Source organism: Pelobates fuscus, chromosome 6 (assembly GCF_036172605.1).
Source record: "Pelobates fuscus isolate aPelFus1 chromosome 6, aPelFus1.pri, whole genome shotgun sequence".
Lineage (NCBI taxonomy): Eukaryota > Metazoa > Chordata > Amphibia > Anura > Pelobatidae > Pelobates > Pelobates fuscus.
This window is the reverse complement of record NC_086322.1, coordinates 1,023,763-1,037,141: the sequence shown is the minus strand read 5'-3', so window position 1 is coordinate 1,037,141 and position 13,379 is coordinate 1,023,763. Positions and strand designations below refer to the sequence as shown.

At 42.1% G+C, this 13,379-nt stretch overlaps 1 protein-coding gene across 3 annotated transcripts in view; it reads left to right on the top strand.

Moving 5' to 3' along the window:
- The window catches only part of LOC134614079 (peptidase inhibitor 16-like), a 254,845-nt gene that overhangs the window by 152,372 nt on the left and 89,094 nt on the right, over positions 1-13,379 (top strand). The window lies entirely within an intron of this gene.

Below are 13,379 nucleotides of genomic sequence, written 5' to 3'. Positions count from 1 at the left end.
AGACCTGTCCTTTTCAGTATTCACAGTAGAATTTTGAGAGACGGATTTAATGAGCCTATGCTTCCATTTGGGGTATTATAACAGTTTGACTGTTCAAAACACCCCACAAAGGCCTACCATTTGTAAAAGAAGACACCCCAGGGTATCTCATAAGGTGCATATTGTGCCTTAACATGCCCCCATTTTTTTACCATTACATGCCAAAGTATGTGGTAAAAAATAATTTTGTGCATTTTTTACATACGGATTGCATTTTTGCTGGGCATTTTGTATATTTCATGTGTGCCACTAAGTTCAAACCCCCCAAATTATGCTCAGATAAGTCTTCTGAGTAAAAGGACACCCCCATTGTATGTCTATGGCACTATTTTGTGAAGCTACAGTGCCATATAGGAGACCAAGCCATATCAGTTTTGACCGAACTTTGAATTTTGACGCCGGGCCTATGTGCAATTTCCAAGCATCTTTGCAGGTTTTAAATTCAAACTACCCCACAAAGGCCTACCATTTCTTAAAGTAGACACCCCAGGGTATTTCAAAAGGCATATTTTGAACCTTAGCGTGGGATAATTTTTCCGCTAGCGTGTACAAGGTGTAGCGGTTATAAGCGTTTTTTTCTGCCTTTTTGACACACAAAGTGAGTTTGCACAGTATATTTTGCAAACCATATGTGTACTACCACTGTATAATACTTCATATTTTGCTCGGCTATGTCTGCTGAGTACAAAAATACCCCCGTATGTACCTTTGCCAGGTATATGTGGACATCGGAGGGGCACATTTGGGACACAGCCATTCCATTTTTTTTCAAATTTTGAATTTTTACGCTGTGCCCATGTCCCATTTTAGAGTATTTTACCAGGCTATATAATCCAAATACCCCATAAAGCCATACCATTTCTTAAAGAAGACATCACAGGGTATTTCAAAAGGCATATTTTGAACCTTAGCGTGGGATCATTTTTCCGCTAGCTTGTACCAGGTGTAGTGGTAATAAGCGTTTTTTCTGCCTTTTTGACACACAAAGTGAGTTTGCACAGTATATTTTGCAAACCTTATGTGTACTACCACTGTATAATACTTCATATGTTGCTCAGCTATGTCTGCTGAGTACAAAAATACCCCCGTATGTACCTTTGCCAGGTATATGTGGACATCGGAGGGGCACATTTGGGACACAGCCATTCCATTTTTTTTCAAATTTTGAATTTTTACGCTGTGCCCATGTCCCATTTTAGAGTATTTTACCAGGCTATATAAACCAAATACCCCATAAAGCCATACCATTTCTTAAAGAAGACATCCCAGGGTATTTCAAAAGGCATATTTTGAACCTTAGCGTGGGATCATTTTTCCGCTAGCTTGTACCAGGTGTAGTGGTAATGAGCGTTATTAAATGTCTTTTTTTACTTTTTAAACCTTTTTTTACTTTTTAAAACTATTTTTTAACTTTTGTTTTGATTATTCATTTTTTTAAAGTTTCCTAAACTTTCGTAAAACTTTTTTTTACAGATTTAACATTTTTCTAAGCTTTTTTTTTTACGTTAACCCCTAACTAGCAGTAAGCAGCACTAACAGTAAATTCCCCATTTTCCCTTAACTCCCACCCACCCCAGCTAGCAAAATATTTAATTATACAATATTTAAATTAGTTAATTAAATACATTTAACCCCTGAGGGTTAAAAAATAAATAAAAGTTCATCGTCAGGGGTTAAAAAAAAAAATTAGAACAGTATAATACTGTGATCTGTATTTTGATCACTGTAGGCAGTGATCGACTGGCAGGGAAGGGGTTAATTTTTATTTGGACTGGGTAAAGGGTTTATTTTTTTAAATTTTTTACTTAAATGTTATTAAAACTTTTTTTTAACTTAATTTTTAAACTTTTTAAAGCTTATTTTTAAACTTTTTTTAACGTTAACCCCTAGTTAGCGTAATACTAAATCCCCCAATTCCCCACTAACTTCCACCCTCCCCAGCTAGCTAAATTTATACTTTTAAAATATTTAAATTAATTAATAAAATAAATTGAACCCCTGAGGGTTAAAAAAAAAAGAATTAACCCTCAGGGGTTAAAAAAAAAATCAGATCTTAGTAAAATGAATCCCTGCCAATTGATCACTGTAGTCAGTGATCAATTGGCAGGGAAGGGGTTAATTTTTTATTAAAATGGGTAAAGGGGGGGTAAAGGGGGGTGGGATTTTAATTTTACTTTATTTTTTTAACACCAGGGGGCAGGATCACTGAAGATCCTTCCCCCTGCACTTCACACAGAACCAGGAAGTGCAGGGAGGCGGAGGTGAGTATAGAGAGCACATGTGCCCGCTCAGACATGCTGTCAGAGCGGGCACATGTACTCTGACAGCCCGATCCGGTGCTCCCGGTCTGCCTCTAATGCAGAGGCAGACCGGAGCACCATTAACCCCACGATCGCCGCGATTGCGGCGATCTGGGGTTAATTTTAACGGGTGACGGACGAGGTCCGTCACTCGTCATTAACGCATTCCCCTGAGTGACGGACCTCGTCCGTCACTCGTCGTTAAGGGGTTAAATATAAAGCAATGGATCCTATATAATAAGACTGTGTAATAACAGGATATCCACTGGCAACAAATACATTGTAACCTTCCCCAGAGAGGGATTAAATATAAAGCAATGGATCCTATATAATAAGACTGTGTAATAACAGGATATCCACTGGCAACAAATACATTGTATCCTTCCCTAGAGAGGGGTTAAATATAAAGCAATGGATCCTATATAATAAGACTGTGTAATAACAGGATATCCACTGGCAACAAATACATTGTAACCTTCCCCAGAGAGGGATTAAATATAAAGCAATGGATCCTATATAATAAGACTGTGTAATAACAGGATATCCACTGGCAACAAATACATTGTAACCTTCCCTAGAGAGGGATTAAATATAAAGCAATGGATCCTATATAATAAGACTGTGTAATAACAGGATATCCACTGGCAACAAATACATTGTAACCTTCCCCAGAGAGGGATTAAATATAAAGCAATGGATCCTATATAATAAGACTGTGTAATAACAGGATATCCACTGGCAACAAATACATTGTAACCTTCCCCAGAGAGGGATTAAATATAAAGCAATGGATCCTATATAATAAGACTGTGTAATAACAGGATATCCACTGGCAACAAATACATTGTAACCTTCCCCAGAGAGGGATTAAATATAAAGCAATGGATCCTATATAATAAGACTGTGTAATAACAGGTTATCCACTGGCAACAAATACATTGTAACCTTCCCTAGAGAGGGATTAAATATAAAGCAATGGATCCTATATAATAAGACTGTGTAATAACAGGATATCCACTGGCAACAAATACATTGTAACCTTCCCCAGAGAGGGATTAAATATAAAGCAATGGATCCTATATAATAAGACTGTGTAATAACAGGATATCCACTGGCAACAAATACATTGTAACCTTCCCCAGAGAGGGATTAAATATAAAGCAATGGATCCTATATAATAAGACTGTGTAATAACAGGATATCCACTGGCAACAAATACATTGTAACCTTCCCCAGAGAGGGATTAAATATAAAGCAATGGATCCTATATAATAAGACTGTGTAATAACAGGATATCCACTGGCAACAAATACATTGTAACCTTCCCCAGAGAGGGATTAAATATAAAGCAATGGATCCTATATAATAAGACTGTGTAATAACAGGATATCCACTGGCAACAAATACATTGTAACCTTCCCCAGAGAGGGATTAAATATAAAGCAATGGATCCTATATAATAAGACTGTGTAATAACAGGTTATCCACTGGCAACAAATACATTGTAACCTTCCCTAGAGAGGGATTAAATATAAAGCAATGGATCCTATATAATAAGACTGTGTAATAACAGGTTATCCACTGGCAACAAATACATTGTAACCTTCCCCAGAGAGGGATTAAATATAAAGCAATGGATCCTATATAATAAGACTGTGTAATAACAGGATATCCACTGGCAACAAATACATTGTAACCTTCCCCAGAGAGGGATTAAATATAAAGCAATGGATCCTATATAATAAGACTGTGTAATAACAGGATATCCACTGGCAACAAATACATTGTAACCTTCCCCAGAGAGGGATTAAATATAAAGCAATGGATCCTATATAATAAGACTGTGTAATAACAGGTTATCCACTGGCAACAAATACATTGTAACCTTCCCTAGAGAGGGATTAAATATAAAGCAATGGATCCTATATAATAAGACTGTGTAATAACAGGATATCCACTGGCAACAAATACATTGTAACCTTCCCCAGAGAGGGATTAAATATAAAGCAATGGATCCTATATAATAAGACTGTGTAATAACAGGATATCCACTGGCAACAAATACATTGTAACCTTCCCCAGAGAGGGATTAAATATAAAGCAATGGATCCTATATAATAAGACTGTGTAATAACAGGATATCCACTGGCAACAAATACATTGTAACCTTCCCCAGAGAGGGATTAAATATAAAGCAATGGATCCTATATAATAAGACTGTGTAATAACAGGATATCCACTGGCAACAAACACATTGTAACCTTCCCCAGAGAGGGATTAAATATAAAGCAATGGATCCTATATAATAAGACTGTGTAATAACAGGATATCCACTGGCAACAAATACATTGTAACCTTCCCCAGAGAGGGATTAAATATACAGCAATGGATCCTATATAATAAGACTGTGTAATAACAGGATATCCACTGGCAACAAATACATTGTAACCTTCCCTAGAGAGGGATTAAATATAAAGCAATGGATCCTATATAATAAGACTGTGTAATAACAGGATATCCACTGGCAACAAATACATTGTAACCTTCCCCAGAGAGGGATTAAATATAAAGCAATGGATCCTATATAATAAGACTGTGTAATAACAGGATATCCACTGGCAACAAATACATTGTAACCTTCCCCAGAGAGGGATTAAATATAAAGCAATGGATCCTATATAATAAGACTGTGTAATAACAGGTTATCCACTGGCAACAAATACATTGTAACCTTCCCTAGAGAGGGATTAAATATAAAGCAATGGATCCTATATAATAAGACTGTGTAATAACAGGTTATCCACTGGCAACAAATACATTGTAACCTTCCCTAGAGAGGGATTAAATATAAAGCAATGGATCCTATATAATAAGACTGTGTAATAACAGGATATCCACTGGCAACAAATACATTGTAAATACTGACTAAGTGGCCTCCAATTAAGTACTATCTTGATTAGCAACTATGTAGCTCTGAGAATGTATCCAAAATATAAACAAGATAGTAATTACTGTCAGCTACTAGAGGGAAAAAATCCTACAATACTCCAAGTGTGGGGCAGGGTGGGTAAAGGGGAGTAAAGGAAGGCAGGGTAACCAAATAGCTGTCCCTATAGTGCCTTCGAGGGCACCCCTTACCCCTAAAATGACCCTAATTTGGAATCAAAACCACCCGCTCCTAAAATAAGTATGATGGCAATAAATAGAAAAATGTCAAAAAATCAGAAATAAAAAGAAAACCACAAGCAGTATATGGACTCAGCAATGCCCCAAACCCCCTAACGCACGTTTCGCTAAATCAGCTCATCAGAGGGGAACAGGATAGTAAATTCTACCGGTTTTTAAAGGAAAGGGCTGGGACACTGATTGGAACATTCAAATTTTAATTAACCAATCAGATTATCACATAATCGAAAAGATTGTATTATCACAGCTCATTGTATTATTACAGCATATTGTATTATCACAGCTAATTGTATTATTACAGCGTATTGTTTTATTACAGCTCATTGTATGATTACAGCGTATTGTATTATCACAGCTCATTGTATTATTATATCTCATTGTATTATTACTGCTCATTTTATTATTACAGCTAATTGTATTATTACAGCTCTTTCTATTATTACAGCTCAGTGTATTATTACTGCTCTTTCTATTATTACAGCTCATTGTATTATTATGACTCATTGTATTATTACAGCTTATTGTATTATTACAGCTCATTATATTATTACAGCTTATTGTATTATTACAGCTTAGTGTATTATTACAGCTTAGTGTATTATTCCAGCTTAGTGTATTATTACAGCTTATTGTATTATTACATTTCATTGTGTTATTACAGCTTAGTGTATTATTACAGCTTATTGTATTATTAAATTTAATTGTGTTATTACAGCTTAGTGTATTATTACAGCTACTTGAATTATTACATCTCATTGTATTATTACAGCGTATTGTATTATTACAGCTAATTGTATTATTACAGCTCTTTCTATTATTACAGCTTATTGTATTGTTACATCTTATTGTATTATTACAGCTCAGTGTATTATTGTAGCTCAGTGTATTATTGCAGCTTATTGTATTATTACATCTCATTGTGTTATTACAGCTTAGTGTATTATTACAGCTCATTGCATTATTACGGCTCATTGTATTATTACATCTCATTGTATTATTACAGCTCAGTGTATGATTACAGCTAATTGTATTATTACAGATTATTGTATTATTACAGCTTAGTGTATTATTACATCTCATTGTATTGTTACATCTCATTGTATTATTACAGCTTATCGTATTATTACAGCTTATTGTATCTTTGTTTTTAAACTGGTTATTGTGTAAGAATGTCTTTGTATGCTGTCCCTCCTTTTATTTAACAAACTGCTTTAAAACAAACAAAAAAAAGGTTATTCTGGTACCCAAAGCCTGCTCCTCAGCGCCAACAGATTATCACTTTAATTCTGACTTAAAGGACCACTATAGTGCCAGGAAAACATACTCGTTTTCCTGGCACTATAGGGTCTGTAGGTCCTGCACACCCTCAGGTTAAACACATACCTTTTCTCCACCGCCGGGCTCCCTCGGCGGTGGGGACTCTCCGCCTCCTTTCCCCGTCATCGGCTGAATGCGCATGAGCGGCAAGAGCCGTGCGCGCATTTAGCCAGTCCATAGGAAAGCATTCTCAATGCTTTTCTATGGACGCTGGCATCTTCTCACTGTGAAAATCACAGTGAGAAGCGTGGAAGCACCTCTAGCGGCTGTCAATGAGACAGCCACTAGAGGCTGGATTAACCCATTCTCTGAAACTGCTATGTTTACAGCAAAAAGGGTTAATCCTAGATGGATCAGGTACCCAGACCACTTCATTAAGCTGAAGTGGTCTGGGTGCCTATAGTGGTCCTTTAACTAGAATTTAACCGAATTGCTGACTTCAATGTATCTGCATGTATTACTATTGTGAAGATTAACAATTAGAACACCTTTATTACCTCTATATAACAGTGTGTCGCTCTCTTTGTGTCGAGCTTCTTCTGTCTGTGTTACCCTGTAGTGATGTCGCGAACACACAAAATTTTCGGTTCGCGAACAGCGGACATGAACTTCCGCAAATGTTCGCGAACCGGGCGAACCAGGCTAACCGCCATAGACTTCAATGGGCAGGCGAATTTTAAAACCCACAGGGACTCTTTCTGGCCACAATAGTGATGGAAAAGTTGTTTCAAGGGGACTAACACCTGGACTGTGGCATGCCGGAGGGGGATCCATGGCAAAACTCCCATGGAAAATTGCACAGTTGATGCAGAGTCTGCTTTTAATCCATAAAGGGCAGAAATCACCTAACATTCCTAAATCACAATGGATATGGATTGACACCTGATATATGACATATTGACACCTTGACATATGGATTGACACCTGTCCTCAGAGACCCTGATACACACTGACACAGAGCATAATAGGGACTGTTCCCCCTACATAGGGTCACTTGGCAGATATGGATTGACTCCTATCCTAATGATCCCTGATACACACTGACACAGAGCAGAATAGGGACTGTTCCCCCTAAATAGGGTCACTTGGCAGATATGGATTGACACCTATCCTAATGATCCCTGATACACACTGACACAGAGCAGAATAGGGACTGTTCCCCCTACATAGGGTCACTTGGCAGATATGGATTGACACCTGTCCTCAAAACCCCTGATACACACTGACACAGAGCAGAATAGGGACTGTTCCCCCTACATAGGGTCACTTGGCAGGTATGGATTGACACCTGTCCTCAAAACCCCTGATACACACTGACACAGAGCAGAATAGGGACTCTTCCCCCTACATAGGGTCACTTGGCAGATATGGATTGACACCTATTCTAAGGATCCCTGATACACACTGACACAGAGCAGAAAAGGGACTGTTCCCCCTACATAGGGTCACTTGGCAGATCTGGATTGACACCTATCCTAAGGATCCCTGATACACACTGACACAGAGCAGAATAGGGACTGTTCCCCCTACATAGGGTCACTTGGCAGATCTGGAATGACACCTATCCTAAGGATCCCTGATACACACTGACGCAGAGCAGAATAGGGACTGTTCCCCCTACATAGGGTCACTTGGCAGATCTGGGTTGACACCTATCCTAAGGATCCCTGATACACACTGACCCAGAGCAGAATAGGGACGGTTCCCCCTACATAGGGTCACTTGGCAGATATGGATTGACACCTGTCCTCGGGGACCCTGATACACACTGGGGGGGACCTACTGTCCTCCCCCCGCCCCCACCCCTGCGTGGTGGGTGGGGGCCATAAAAATAATGAGGGGGGGACCTACTGTCCTCCTCCCTGCCCCCACCCCATATCTGCCAAGTGTAGGGGGATCAGTCCCTATTCTGCTCTGTGTCAGTGTGTATCAGGGTCTCTGAGGACAGGTGCCAACCCATATCTGCCAAGTGATTCTATGTAGGGGGAACAGTCCCTATTCTGCTCTGTGTCAGTGTGTATCAGGGTCTCTGAGGACAGGTGCCAACCCATATCTGCCAAGTGACCCTATGTAGGGGGAACAGTCCCTATTCTGCTCTGTGTCAGTGTGTATCAGGGATCATTAGGATAGGTGTCAATCCATATCTGCCAAGTGACCCTATGTAGGGGGAACAGTCCCTATTTTGCTCTGTGTCAGTGTGTATCAGGGATCCTTAGGATAGGTGTCAATCCATATCTGCCAAGTGACCCTATGTAGGGGGAACAGTCCCTGTTCTGCTCTGTGTCAATGTGTATCAGGGATCCTTAGGATAGGTGTCAATCCATATCTGCCAAGTGACCCTATGTAGGAGGAACAGTCCCTATTCTGCTCTGTGTCAGTGTGTATCAGGGATCATTAGGATAGGTGTCAATCCATATCTGCCAAGTGACCCTATGTAGGCGGAACAGTCCCTATTCTGCTCTGTGTCAGTGTGTATCAAGGATCATTAGGATAGGTGTCAATCCATATCTGCCAAGTGACCCTATGTAGGGGAAACAGTCCCTATTCTGCTCTGTGTCAGTGTGTATCAGGGATCATTAGGATAGGTGTCAATCCATATCTGCCAAGTGACCCTATGTAGGAGGAACAGTCCCTATTCTGCTCTGTGCAGTAATACAGAGTGTCTGGAGGGAGTATCTGCAGTAACACAGGGTGTCTGGAGGGAGTATCTGCAGTAATACAGAGTGTCTGGAGCGAGTATCTGCAGTAACACAGAGTGTCTGGAGGGAGTATCTGCAGTAAAACAGAGTGTCTGGGGGGAGTATCTGCAGTAAAACAGAGTGTCTGGGGGGAGTATCTACAGTAAAACAGAGTGTCTGGAGGGAGTATCTGCAGTAACACAGAGTGTCTGGAGGGAGTATCTGCAGTAACACAGAGCGTCTGGAGGGAGTATCTGCAGTAACACAGAGTGTCTGGAGGGAGTATCTGCAGTAACACAGAGTGTCTGGAGGGAGTATCTGCAGTAACACAGGGTGTCTGGAGGGAGTATCTGCAGTAACACAGGGTGTCTGGAGGGAGTATCTGCAGTAACACAGAGTGTCTGGAGGGAGTATCTGCAGTAACACAGAGTGTCTGGAGGGAGTATCTGCAGTAACACAGGGTGTCTGGAGGGAGTATCTGCAGTAACACAGAGTGTCTGGGGGGAGTATCTGCAGTAATACAGCGTGTCTGGAGGGAGTATCTGCAGTAACACAGCGTGTCTGGAGGGAGTATCTGCAGTAACACATGGTGTCTGGGGGGAGTATCTGCAGTAACACAGGGTGTCTGGGGGGAGTATCTGCAGTAACACAGAGTGTCTGGAGGGAGTATCTGCAGTAACACAGAGTGTCTGGAGGGAGTATCTGCAGTAACACAGAGTGTCTGGAGGGAGTATCTGCAGTAATACAGTGTGTCTGGGGGGAGTATGTGCAGTAACACAGTGTGTTTGGAGGGAGTATCTGCAGTAACACAGGGTGCCTGGAGGGAGTATCTGCAGTAACACAGGGTGTCTGGAGGGAGTATCTGCAGTAACACAGGGTGTCTGGAGGGAGTATCTGCAGTAACACAGGGTGTCTGGAGGGAGTATCTGCAGTAACACAGGGTGTCTGGAGGGAGTATATGCAGTAACACAGAGTGTCTGGAGGGAGTATATGCAGTAACACAGGGTGTCTGGAGGGAGTATATGCAGTAATACAGAGTATTTGGAGGGAGTATCTGCAGTAATACAGAGTGTCTGGGCGGAGTATCTGCAGTAACACAGAGTGTCTGGAGGGAGTATCTGCAGTAACACAGTGTGTCTGGGGGGAGTATCTGCAGTAACACAGGGTGTCTAGAGGGAGTATCTGCAATAACACAGGGTGTCCAGAGGGAGTATCTGCAGTAACACAGAGTGTCTGGAGGGAGTATCTGCAGTAATACAGAGTGTCTGGGGGGAGTATGTGCAGTAACACAGGGTGTCTGGAGGGAGTATCTGCAGTAACACAGGGTGTCTGGATGGAGTATATGCAGTAAAACAGAGTGTCTGGAGGGAGTATCTGCAGTAACACAGAGTGTCTGGAGGGAGTATCTGCAGTAACACAGAGTGTCTGGAGGGAGTATCTGCAGTAACACAGAGTGTCTGGAGGGAGTATCTGCAGTAACACAGAGTGTCTGGAGGGAGTATCTGCAGTAACACAGGGTGTCTGGAGGGAGTATCTGCAGTAACACAGGGTGTCTGGAGGGAGTATCTGCAGTAACACAGAGTGTCTGGAGGGAGTATCTGCAGTAACACAGAGTGTCTGGAGGGAGTATCTGCAGTAACACAGGGTGTCTGGAGGGAGTATCTGCAGTAACACAGAGTGTCTGGGGGGAGTATCTGCAGTAATACAGCGTGTCTGGAGGGAGTATCTGCAGTAACACAGCGTGTCTGGAGGGAGTATCTGCAGTAACACATGGTGTCTGGGGGGAGTATCTGCAGTAACACAGGGTGTCTGGGGGGAGTATCTGCAGTAACACAGAGTGTCTGGAGGGAGTATCTGCAGTAACACAGAGTGTCTGGAGGGAGTATCTGCAGTAACACAGAGTGTCTGGAGGGAGTATCTGCAGTAACACAGGGTGTCTGGAGGGAGTATCTGCAGTAACACAGAGTGTCTGGGGGGAGTATCTGCAGTAATACAGCGTGTCTGGAGGGAGTATCTGCAGTAACACAGCGTGTCTGGAGGGAGTATCTGCAGTAACACATGGTGTCTGGGGGGAGTATCTGCAGTAACACAGGGTGTCTGGGGGGAGTATCTGCAGTAACACAGAGTGTCTGGAGGGAGTATCTGCAGTAACACAGAGTGTCTGGAGGGAGTATCTGCAGTAACACAGAGTGTCTGGAGGGAGTATCTGCAGTAATACAGTGTGTCTGGGGGGAGTATGTGCAGTAACACAGTGTGTTTGGAGGGAGTATCTGCAGTAACACAGGGTGCCTGGAGGGAGTATCTGCAGTAACACAGGGTGTCTGGAGGGAGTATCTGCAGTAACACAGGGTGTCTGGAGGGAGTATCTGCAGTAACACAGGGTGTCTGGAGGGAGTATCTGCAGTAACACAGGGTGTCTGGAGGGAGTATATGCAGTAACACAGAGTGTCTGGAGGGAGTATATGCAGTAACACAGGGTGTCTGGAGGGAGTATATGCAGTAATACAGAGTATTTGGAGGGAGTATCTGCAGTAATACAGAGTGTCTGGGTGGAGTATCTGCAGTAACACAGAGTGTCTGGAGGGAGTATCTGCAGTAACACAGGGTGTCTGGGGGGAGTATCTGCAGTAACACAGGGTGTCTAGAGGGAGTATCTGCAATAACACAGGGTGTCTAGAGGGAGTATCTGCAGTAACACAGAGTGTCTGGAGGGAGTATCTGCAGTAATACAGAGTGTCTGGGGGGAGTATGTGCAGTAACACAGGGTGTCTGGAGGGAGTATCTGCAGTAACACAGAGTGTCTGGAGGGAGTATCTGCAGTAACACAGGGTGTCTGGATGGAGTATATGCAGTAACACAGAGTGTCTGGAGGGAGTATATGCAGTAATACAGAGTGTCTGGAGGGAGTATCTGCAGTAATACAGAGTGTCTGGAGGGAGTATCTGAAGTAACACAGGGTGTCTGGAGGGAGTATCTGCAGTAACACAGAGTGTCTGGAGGGAGTATCTGCAGTAATACAGAGTGTCTGGGGGTAGTATCTGCAGTAATACAGGGTGTCTGGGGGGAGTATCTGCAGTAATACAGAGTGTCGGGGGGAGTATCTACAGTAACACAGAGTGTCTGGGGGAGTATGTGCAGTAATACAGAGTGTCTGGGCGGAGTATCTGCAGTAATACAGAGTGTCTAGGGGGAGTATGTGCAGTAACACAGAGTGTCTGGGGAGTATCTGCAGTAACACAGAGTGTCTGGGGAGTATCTGCAGTAACACAGAGTGTCTAGGGGGAGTATCTGCAGTAACACAGAGTGTCTGGAGGGAGTATCTGCAGTAACACAGGGTGTCTGGAGGGAGTATCTGCAGTAACACAGAGTGTCTGGAGGGAGTATCTGCAGTAACACAGAGTGTCGGAGGGGAGTATCTGCAGTAATACAGAATGTCTGGGGGGAGTATCTGCTTTTAACATTTATATGCACTGAAAAAATAAATAACTAAATAAATAAATAATACATTGAAAAAATAAAATAAAATGGTTGCAGCTTCCGAATGAATCTAAAATGGATGCTGTCCAGTAGGTGGGAGGGTCTGCTAGGGAGGGTGTGCTGCTGATTGGCTGGAATGTGTCTGCTGACTGTGAGGTACAGGGTCAAAGTTTACTCAATGATAAAGAATAGGGGGCGGACCGAACATCGCATGTGTTCGCCCGTGGTGGCGAACGCGATAATGCTATGTTCGCCAGGAACTATTCGCCAGCGAACCGTTCGGGACATCACTATTACCCTGTAGTGAAATTCATCAAAGAGTCAAATGAATTTTATTCTGACTGTATTTCTTATTATTATTAGCATAAGGGTAGTCAATGCT